This window comes from Leuresthes tenuis, unplaced genomic scaffold (genome assembly GCF_036924035.1).
Source record: "Leuresthes tenuis unplaced genomic scaffold, fLeuTen1.0.hap1 SCAF_69, whole genome shotgun sequence".
Lineage (NCBI taxonomy): Eukaryota > Metazoa > Chordata > Actinopteri > Atheriniformes > Atherinopsidae > Leuresthes > Leuresthes tenuis.
The window spans coordinates 6,702-18,246 of NW_027325423.1; the positions used below are offsets into that span (position 1 = coordinate 6,702).

At 43.1% G+C, this 11,545-nt stretch overlaps 1 pseudogene; it reads right to left on the reverse strand.

Moving 5' to 3' along the window:
* Positions 1-10,933: 10,933 nt before the first annotated feature.
* On the reverse strand, positions 10,934-11,110 carry LOC140286018 (U2 spliceosomal RNA; annotated as a pseudogene).
* Between the last annotated feature and the right edge of the window lie 435 nt (positions 11,111-11,545).

Consider the following 11,545-nt stretch of genomic DNA (forward strand, 5'->3'; position numbering starts at 1 on the left):
TCTGCTCTTGTGAAAAAGCAAACAGCGGTGCAGGATGGAGGTTTCAGGGAGCCCAAGATGAAACTTTCTTTTAGTCTGCTGAGAAAAGAGAGTGAATGCGAAGTAGACTTTAACACGGCTCTGGGAGCGAGCCGAGTGCGGGCTAACCAGGCGAATTGCTTGAAAGAAACGCGACACCGAATGAGCGGTCAGAACAAAGCCTCAATACGGTGTTCCTGTGGTGTTTTTATAAAATGCGGTGAAAAAAAAGGTGTGAATGCCCCATAGAAAACTAAAAGGTGGAGCGGAAGTGTTCGGCTGCAAGAAGGTGTGAATGTCCGACTATATTTGGTGAAAAGCAGGTGAAGCAAGGTCTGAATGCCCAACCTTACATCATCAAAAGCGAGATCAGAGGTTTTTGGCTGCAAGAAGGCCATAGTTTGCCAAAAGCGGGTAAGGTGCGAATGACCGACTAAATATCAACAAAAGTGGGGGCGGAGGTCTTCGGATGCAAGTGGGTGTGAATATCCCACCATAGAAGTATGGTGGAGAGGAAGCTGTGAATGGCCGACCATAGTTTGCAAAAAGCGGGTGAGAAAAGGTGCGAATGTCCAACCATACATGATCAAAACAGGGAGCGGAGGTGTTTGGCTGCGACAAGGTGTGAATGTCCACCCATAATTAATGAAAAGCGGGCAACAAGTAGGTTCGAATGCCATACCATACATCATCAAAAGCAGGAGTGGATGTGTTCGGCTACAAGAAGGTTTGAATGTCCGAGCATAGTTTGTAAAAAGCTGGTAAGAAAAGGTTCGAATGCCTGAACATACATCATCAAAAGCAGGACTGGATGTGTTCGGCTACAAGAAGGTTTGAATGTCCGACCATAGTTGGTAAAAAGTGGGTATGAAAAGGTTCGAATGCCCAAGTTCGGCTGAAAAAAACTGTGTTCGGCTGCAAAAAGGTGTGAATGTTTGACTAAAGTTTGTAAGACAAGGTTCGAATGCCTGACAATGTATGATCAAAAGCGGGAGCGGAGGTGTTCAGCTGCAAGAAGGTCTAAATGTCCATCATTAATTGCTAGAAAACATGAAAGAAAATTTTCGAAAATCAATCTGCACATGATCATAAGTGGGAGAGGAGGTGTTCAGCTGCAAGAAGGTGTGAATGTCCTACCATAATTGCTGAAAAATGTGTTAGAAACGGTAAGAATGCCGGACCATACATCATCAAAAGCTAGAGAGGTGGTGTTCGCCTGCAAGTAGGTGTGAATGTCTGACTAAAGTTCAAATATATTAACAAAAGCGGGAGGAGAGGTCTTCGGATGAGTGGTTGAGAATTTCCAACCATAATCTATAAAATGCGGTGAAAAAAAAGGTGTGATAGAAACCTAAAAGGTGGAGCGGAAGTGTTCGGCTGCAAGAAGGTGTGAATGTCCGTCTATAGTTGGTGAAAAGCAGGAAAAGCAAGGTCTGAATGCCCAATCTTACATCATCAAAAGCGAGATCAGAGGTGTTTGGCTGCAAGAAAACGGGTAAGGTGTGAATGACCGACTAAATATCAACAAAAGTGGGGGCGGAGGTCTTCGGATGCAAGTGGGTGTGAATATCCCACCATACAAGTATGGTGGAGAGGAAGCTGTGAATGTCCGACCATGGTTTGTAAAACGCGGGTAAGACAAGGTGCGAATGTCCGACAATGTATGATCAAAAGAGGGAGCGGAGGTGTTCGGCTGCAAGGTCTGAATTTCCAGCCATAATTTGTAAACACCGTTGAAGAAAAGCCTCGAAAGCCCGACTATACACCATCAAAAGCGGGAGCAGAGGTGTTCAGCTGCAAGAAGGTCTGAATGTCCACCAATAATTACTGAAAAATGGGTAAGAAGAGGTGTGAATGCCCAACTATACATCATCAAAAGCAGAAGTGGATGTGTTCGGCCACAAGAAGGTTTGAATGTCCGACCATAGTTTGTAAAAGGCGGGTAAGAAAAGGTTTGAATGCCCGAACATACACAATCAAAAGAGGGAGCGGAGGTGTTTCGCTGCAAGAAGGTGTGAATGTCCGAGCATAGTTTGTAAAAAGCGGGTAAGAAAAGGTTCGAATGCCCGAACATACACCATCAAAAGAGGGAGCGGAGGTGTTCCGCTGTAAGAAGGTGTGAATGTCCAACCATAGTTGGTAAAAAGCGGGTAAGAAAAGGTTAAAATACCCGACTCTACACAATCAATAGCGGGAGCGGAGTTGTTCGGCTAAAAGAAGGTGTGAAAGTCCGACCATGGTTTGTAAAAAGCGGGTAAGAAAAGGTTCGAATGCAAAAATATACACCATCAAAAGCGGAAGCCGAGGTGTTCGGCTGCAAGTAGGTCTGAATGTCCACCCATAATTAATGAAAAGCGGGCAACAAGTAGGTTCGAATGCCCAACCATACATCAACAAAAGCAGGAGTGGATGTGTTTGGCTACAAGAAGGTTTGAATGTCCAACCATAGTTTATAAAAAGCGGGTAAGAAAAGGTGCGAATGCCCGAAAATACACCATCAAAAGAGGGAGCGGAGGTGTTCCGCTGTAAGACGGTGTGAATGTCCGACCATAATTGGTAAAAAGCGGGTAAGAAAAGGTTAAAATACCCGACTGTACACAATCAATAGCGGGAGCGGAGTTGTTCGGCTACAAGAAGGTGTGAAAGTCCGACCATGGTTTGTAAAACGCGGGTAAGACAAGGTGCGAATGCCCGACAATGTATGATCAAAAGAGGGAGCGGAGGTGTTCGGCTGCAAGGTCTGAATTTCCAACCATAATTTGTAAACACCGTTGAAGAAAAGCCTCGAAAGCCCGACTATACACCATCAAAAGCGGGAGCAGAGGTGTTCAGCTGCAAGTAGGTGTGAATTTCCACCCATAATTCCTGAAAAATGGGTAAGAAAAGGTGCGAATGCCCAACCATACATCATCAAAAGAAGAAGTGGATGTGTTCTGCTACAAGAAGGTTTGAATGTCCGACCATAGCTTGTAAAAAGTGGGTAAGAAAAAGTTCGAATGCTCGAACATACACCATCAAATTTGGGAGCGGAGGTGTTCCGCTGTAAGACGGTGTGAATGTCCGACCATAATTGGTAAAAAGCGGGTAAGAAAAGGTTAAAATACCCGACTGTACACAATCAATAGCGGGAGCAGAGTTGTTCGGCTACAAGAAGGTGTGAAAGTCCGACCATGGTTTGTAAAACGCGGGTAAGACAAGGTGCGAATGCCCGACAATGTATGATCAAAAGAGGGAGTGGAGGTGTTCGGCTGCAAGGTCTGAATTTCCAACCATAATTTGTAAACACCGTTGAAGAAAAGCCTCGAAAGCCCGACTATACACCATCAAAAGCGGGAGCAGAGGTGTTCAGCTGCAAGAAGGTCTGAATGTCCACCAATAATTACTGAGAAATGGGTAAGAAAAGGTGTGAATGCCCAACTATACATCATCACAAGCAGAAGTGGATGTGTGCGGCCACAAGAAGGTTTGAATGTCCGACCATAGTTTGTAAAAGGCGGGTAAGAAAAGGTTTGAATGCCCGAACATACACAATCAAAAGAGGGAGCGGAGGTGTTTCGCTGCAAGAAGGTGTGAATGTCCGAGCATAGTTTGTAAAAAGTGGGTAAGAAAAGGTTCGAATGCCAGAACATACACCATCAAAAGAGGGAGCGGAGGTTTTCCGCTGTAAGAAGGTGTGAATGTCCGACCATAGTTGGTAAAAAGCGGGTAAGAAAAGGTTAAAATACTCGACTCTACACAATCAATAGCGGGAGCGGAGTTGTTCGGCTGCAAGTAGGTGTGAATGTCCACCCATAATTAATGAAAAGCGGGTAACAAGTAGGTTCGAATGCCCAACCATACATCAACAAAAGCAGGAGTGGATGTGTTTGGCTACAAGAAGGTTTGAATGTCCGAGCATAGTTTGTAAAAAGCGGGTAAGAAAAGGTGCGAATGCCCGAAAATACACCATCAAAAGAGGGAGCGGAGGTGTTCCGCTGTAAGATGGTGCGAATGTCCGACCATAGTTGGTAAAAAGCGGGTAAGAAAAGGTTCGAATGCCCGAATATATACCATCATAAGCGGAAGCGGAGGTGTTCGGCTGCAAGAAGGTGTGAACGTCCGACCAAAGTTTGTAAAAAGCAGTTAAGAAAAGGTTCGAATATCCAACCAAACATAATCAAAAGTGGGAGCAGAGCTGTTCGACTGCAAGTAGGTGTGAATTTCCACCCATAATTCCTGAAAAATGGGTAAGAAAAGGTGCGAATGCCCAACCATACATCATCAAAAGAAGAAGTGGATGTGTTCTGCTACAAGAAGGTTTGAATGTCCGACCATAGCTTGTAAAAAGTGGGTAAGAAAAAGTTCAAATGCTCGAACATACACCATCAAATTTGGGAGCGGAGGTGTTCCGCTGTAAGACGGTGTGAATGTCCGACCATAATTGGTAAAAAGCGGGTAAGAAAAGGTTAAAATACCCGACTGTACACAATCAATAGCGGGAGCGGAGTTGTTCGGCTACAAGAAGGTGTGAAAGTCCGACCATGGTTTGTAAAACGCGGGTAAGACAAGGTGCGAATGCCCGACAATGTATGATCAAAAGAGGGAGCGGAGGTGTTCGGCTGCAAGGTCTGAATTTCCAACCATAATTTGTAAACACCGTTGAAGAAAAGCCTCGAAAGCCCGACTATACACCATCAAAAGCGGGAGCAGAGGTGTTCAGCTGCAAGAAGGTCTGAATGTCCACCAATAATTACTGAGAAATGGGTAAGAAAAGGTGTGAATGCCCAACTATACATCATCACAAGCAGAAGTGGATGTGTTCGGCCACAAGAAGGTTTGAATGCCCGAACATACACAATCAAAAGAGGGAGCGGAGGTGTTCCGCCATAAGAAGGTGTGAATGTCCGACCGTAGTTGCTAAAAAGTGGGTAAGAAAAGGTTAAAATACCCGACTGTACACAATCAATAGCGGGAGCGAATGTGTTCGGCTACAAGAAGGTGTGAAAGTCCGACCATGTTTTGTAAATAGCGGGTAAGAAAAGGTGCGAATGCCCGACAATGTATGATCAAAAGAGGGAGCGGAGGTCTTCGGCTAAAAGAAGGTCTGAATGTCCAACCATAATTTGTAAAAACCGGGGAAGAAAAGGCTCGAAAGCCCGACTATACACCATCAAAAGCGGGAGCAGAGGGGTTCAGCTGCAAGAAGGTCTGAATGTCCATCAATAATTGCTAGAAAACATGAAAGAAAATTTTCGAATATCAAACCGCACATGATCATAAGTGGGAGCGGAGGTGTTTAGCTGCAAGAAGGTGTGAATGTCCACCCATAATTCCTCAAAAATGGGTAAAAAAAAAAGGTGCGAATGCCCAACCATACATCATCAAAAGCAGGACTGGATGTGTTCGGCTACAAGGTTTGAATGTCCGAGCATAGTTTGTTAAAAGCGGGTAAGAAAAGGTTCGAATGCCCGAACAAACACCATCAAAAGAGGGAGCGGAGGTGTTCAGCCATAAGAAGGTGTGAATGTCCGACCGTAGTTGGTAAAAAGCGGGTAAGAAAAGGTTAAAATGGCCGTCTGTACACAATCAATAGCGGGAAGGGATGTGTTCGGCTACAAGAAGGTGTGAAAGTCCGACCATGTTTTGTAAAAAGCGGTTAAGAAAAGGTGTGAATGCCCGACAATGTATGATCAAAAGAGGGAGCGGAGGTTTTCGGCTGCAAGAAGGCCTGAATGTCCAACCATAATTTGTAAAAACAGGGGAAGAAAAGGCTCGGAAGCCCGACTATACACCATCAAAAGCGGGAGCAGAGGTGTTCAGCTGCAAGAAGGTCTCAATGTCCATCAATAATTGCTAGAAAACATGAAAGAAAATTTTCGAATATCAAACCGCACATGATCATATGCGGGAGAGGAGGTGTTCAGCTGCAAGAAGGTGTGAATGTCCACCCATAATTCCTGAAAAATGGGTAAAAAAAGGTGCGAATGCCCAACCATACATCATCAAAAGCAGGTGTGAATATCAGATCATAATTTGCAAAAACCTGATGAGAAATGGTGAGAATGCCCGACTATACACCATCAAATGCGGGAGCGGAGGTGTTCGGCTGTGAGTAGGTGTGAATGTCCGACCATACTTGCTGAAAAATATGACAAAGCAGTTTTCACTTGGTTTGAGTGAAGGATTTCATTTTATATAGAAATCCGAAATTGTGTAGAACTCGTGGAAATAAGTTTATTCTCGGATTCCTAAAGGTTTAGTGTTGTTCTTTGGTATACTGCAAAGTAATACTTTTTATTTTGTTGAAACCGATTCAGACATGGATAAATATCAAGGAAAAAGCAGTTTTAACTTGGTTTGAGTGAAGGAATTCATTTTATATCAAAATCCGAAATTGTGTAGAACTCGTGGAAATAAGTTTATTCTCGAATTCCTAAAGGTTTAGTGTTGTTCTTTGGTATACTGCAAAGTAATACTTTCTATTATTCATGTCTGAATAGGTTTCAACAAAAAAGAAAGTATTACTTTGCAGTATACCAAAGAACAACACTAAACCTTTAGAAATCCGAAAATAAGCTTCTTATCACCAGTTCTACACAATTTCGGATTTTGATATAAAATGAATTCCTTCACTCAAACCAAGTTAAAACTGCTTTGTCCTTAATATTTATCCATGTCTGAATAGGTTTCAACAAAAAAGAAAGTATTACTTTGCAGTATACCAACGAACAACACTAAACCTTTAGGAATCCGAGAATAAGCTTCTTTTCACCAGTTCTACACAATTTTGGATTTTGATATAAAATGAATTCCTTCACTCAAACCAAGTTAAAACTGCTTTGTCCTTCATATTTATCCATGTCTGAATGGGTTTCAACAAAATAGAAAGTATTACTTTGCAGTATACCAAAGAACAACACTAAACCTTTAGGAATCCGAGAATAAGCTTCTTTTCACCAGTTCTACACAATTTTGGATTTTGATATAAAATGAATTCCTTCACTCAAACCAAGTTAAAACTGCTTTGTCCTTCATATTTATCCATGTCTGAATCGGTTTCAACAAAATAGAAAGTATTACTTTGCAGTATACCAAAGAACAACACTAAACCTTTAGGAATCCGAGAATAAACTTATTTCCACGAGTTCTACACAATTTCGGATTTTGATAGAAAATGAATTCCTTCACTCAAACCAAGTGAAAACTGCTTTGTCATATTTTTCAGCAAGTATGGTCGGACATTCACACCTACTCACAGCCGAACACCTCCGCTCCCGCATTTGATGGTGTATAGTCGGGCATTCTCACCATTTCTCATCAGGTTTTTGCAAATTATGATCTGACATTCACACCTGCTTTTGATGTTGTATGGTTGGGCATTCGCACCTTTTTTTTACCCATTTTTCAGGAATTATGGGTGGACATTCACACCATCTTGCAGCTGAACACCTCCTCTCCCGCATATGATCATGTGCGGTTTGATATTCGAAAATTTTCTTTCATGTTTTCTAGCAATTATTGATGGACATTGAGACCTTCTTGCAGCTGAACACCTCCGCTCCCGCTTTTGATGATGTATAGTCGGGCTTTCGAGCCTTTTCTTCCCCGGTTTTTACAAATTATGGTTGGACATTCAGACCTTCTTGCAGCCGAAAACCTCCGCTCCCTCTTTTGATCATACATTGTCGGGCATTCGCGCCTTTTCTTAACCACTTTTTACAAAACATGGTTGGACTTTCACACTTTCTTGTAGCCGAACACATCCCTTCCCGCTATTGATTGTGTACAGTCGGGTATTTTAACCTTTTCTTACCCGCTTTTTACCAACTACGGTCGGACATTCACACCTTCTTGTAGCCGAACACATCCAGTCCTGCTTTTGATGATGTATGGTTGGGCATTCGCACCTTTTTTTTTACCCATTTTTGAGGAATTATGGGTGGACATTCACACCTTCTTGCAGCTGAACACCTCCTCTCCCACTTATGATCATGTGCGGTTGGATATTCGAACATTTTTTTTCATGTTTTTTAGCAATTATTTATGGACATTCAGACCTTCTTGCAGCTGAACACCTCGCTTTTGATGGTGTATAGTCGGGCTTCCGAGCCTTTTCTTCCCCGGTTTTTACAAATTATGGTTGGACATTTAGACCTTCTTGCAGCCGAAAACCTCCGTTCCCTCTTTTGATCATACATTGTCCGGCATTCGCAACTTTTCTTACCCGCTTTTTACAAACCATGGTCGGACTTTCACACCTTTTAGTAGCCAAACAACTCCGCTCCCGCTATTGATTGTGTACAGTCGGGTATTTTAACCTTTTCTTACCCGCTTTTTACCAATTATGGTGGGACATTCACACCTTCTTACAGCGGAACACCTCCGCTCCCTGTTTTGATCATTTATGGTCTGGCAATACTACCTTTTCTTACCCGTTTTTGAGTTATTATGGCTGGACATTCACAGCTTCTTGCAGCCGAACACCTCTTCTCCCGCTTTTGATGATGAATGGGCCGGCATTCTTACCTTTTCTAACACATTTTTCAGCAATTATTGTTGGTCATTCACACCTTTCTCATCAGCTTTTTACAAATTATGATCTGACATTCACACCTACTTGCAGCCGAACACCTCGGCTTCCGCTTTTGATGGTGTATATTTTGGCATTCGAACCTTTTCTTACCCGCTTTTTACAAACCATGGTCGGACTTTCATACCTTCTTTTAGCCGAACAACTCCGCTCCAGCTATTGATTGTGTAGAGTTGGGTATTTTAGCCTTTTCTTACCCGCTTTTTACCAACTATGGTCGGACATTCACACCTTCTTACAGCGGAACACCTCCGCTCCCTCTTTTGATGGTGTATGTTCTGGCATTCGAACCTTTTCTTACCCACTTTTTACAAACTATGCTCGGACATTCACACCTTCTTGCAGTGAAACACCTCCGCTCCCTCTTTTGATGGTGTATGTTCGGGCATTCGCACCTTTACTTACCCGCTTTTTACAAACTATGGTCGTACATTCAAACCTTGTAGCCGAAAACCTCCACTCCCTCTTTTGATCATACTTTGTCGGGCATTCGCACCTTTTCTTACCCGCTTTTTACAAACTATGCTCGGACATTCAAACCTTCTTGTATCCAAACACATCCACTCCTGCTTTTGTTGATGTATGGTTGGGCATTCGAACCTACTTGTTGCCCGCTTTTCATTAATTATGGGTGGACATTCACACCTTGTCACAGCCAAACACCTCCGCTCCCTCTTTTGATCATGTATGGTTGGACATTCGCACCTTTTCTCACCCGCTTTTTGCAAACTATGGTCGGCCATTCACAGCTTCCTCTCCACCATACTTGTATGGTGGGATATTCACACCCACTTGCATCCGAAGATCTCCGCCCCCACTTTTGTTGATATTTAGTCGGTCATTCACACCTTACCTGTTTTCTTGCCGCCAAACACCTCTGATCTCGCTTTTGATGATGTAAGATTGGGCATTCAGACCTTGCTTTTCCTGCTTTTCACCAACTATAGATGGACATTCACACCTTCTTGCAGCCGAACACTTCCGCTCCACCTTTTAGGTTTCTATCACACCTTTTTTTTCACCGCATTTTATAGATTATGGTTGGAAATTCTCAACCACTCATCCGAAGACCTCTCCTCCCGCTTTTGTTAATATATTTGAACTTTAGTCAGACATTCACACCTACTTGTAGCCGAACACCACCTCTCTAGCTTTTGATGAGGTATGGTCTGGGATTCTTACCGTTTCTAACACATTTTTCAGCAATTATGGTAGGATATTCACACCTTCTTGCAGCTGAACACCTCCTCTCCCACTTATGATCATGTGCGGATTGATTTTCGAAAATTTTCTTTCATGTTTTCTAGCAATTAATTATGGACATTTAGACCTTCTTGCAGCTGAACACCTCCGCTCCCGCTTTTGATCATACATTGTCAGGCATTCGCACCTTGTCTTACCCGCTTTTTACAAACTTTAGTCGAACATTCACACCTTTTTGCAGCCGAACACAGTTTTTTGCAGCCGAATTTGGGCATTCGCACCTTTTCATACCCACTTTTTACCAACTATGGTCGGACATTCACACCGTCTTACAGCGGAACACCTCCGCTCCCTCTTTTGATGGTGTATGTTCGGGCATTCGAACCTTTTCTTACCCGCTTTTTACAAACTATGCTCGGACATTCAAACCTTCTTGTAGCCGAACACATCCACTCCTGCTTTTGATGATGTATGGTATGGCATTCGAACCTACTTGTTGCCCGCTTTTCATTAATTATGGGTGGACATTCACACCTTGTCGCAGCCAAACACCCTGTTTCGATCATGTATGGTTGGACATTCGTACCTTTTCTCACCCGCTTTTTGCAAACTATGGTCGGCCATTCACAGCTTCCTCTCCACCATACTTGTATGGTGGGATATTCACACCCACTTGCATCCGAAGACCTCCGCCCCCACTTTTGTTGATATTTAGTCGGTCATTCGCACCTTACCCGCTTTTGGCAAACTATGGCCTTCTTGCAGCCAAAAACCTCTGATCTCGCTTTTGATGATGTAAGGTTGGGCATTCAGACCTTGCTTCACCTGCTTTTCACCAAATATAGTCGGACATTCACACCTTCTTGCAGCCGAACACTTCCGCTCCACCTTTTAGTTTTCTATGGGGCATTCACACCTTTATTTTCACCGCATTTTATAAAAACACCACAGGAACACCGTATTGAGGCTTTGTTCTGACCGCTCATTCGGTGTCGCGTTTCTTTCAAGCATTTCTCCTGGTTAGCCCGCACTCGGCTCGCTCCCAGAGCCGTGTTAAAGTCTACTTCGCATTCACTCTCTTTTCTCAGCAGACTAAAAGAAACTTCCATCCTGCACCGCTGTTAGCTTTTTCACAAGAGCAGAGGAGAGCGCACCGTTCCCAGCGGCACTGCAGTACCGGGTCGATGCTTGGAGTGAACGGAGCAAGCTCCTTTTTCAACTCCTATTGATAAAAATCCATTTAATATGTAGTCCTTGCATAGACATATCACATATTAAACTGATAAGTACAGATGGATTATGTGCAATTAGTAAAGAGAGTAGAGGACGATCTCTCTCGTTGGAAGTCCTTACCTATATCACTTATGGGGAGAGTTACAACCATTAAAATGATGATACTACCAAAAGTTAACTATTTGTTCTCAATGATCCCCATAAAACCATCTGCTACTTGGTTTAAGTCACTAGATTCATGCATCTCCAAATTTCCGTGGAAAAACAAACCACCACGTATTAGTTTAAAAACCCTACAGAAGACCAAGGACAGTGGTGGATTAGATTTACCTCATTTTCAGCACTATTCCTTAGCCAATAGGTTACAATATATATCAAAATGGTTTAAACCTTGTTGTTGTCACAGTTCCCAGAGACGTTGTAATCGTTGAGGATTCTATATTCACCCCCTCATTAGAGGCACGTGTTGCAGATTGATGACACTGAATCTTCTTCTCTGTTCATTGCTGGCATCATTCCCAG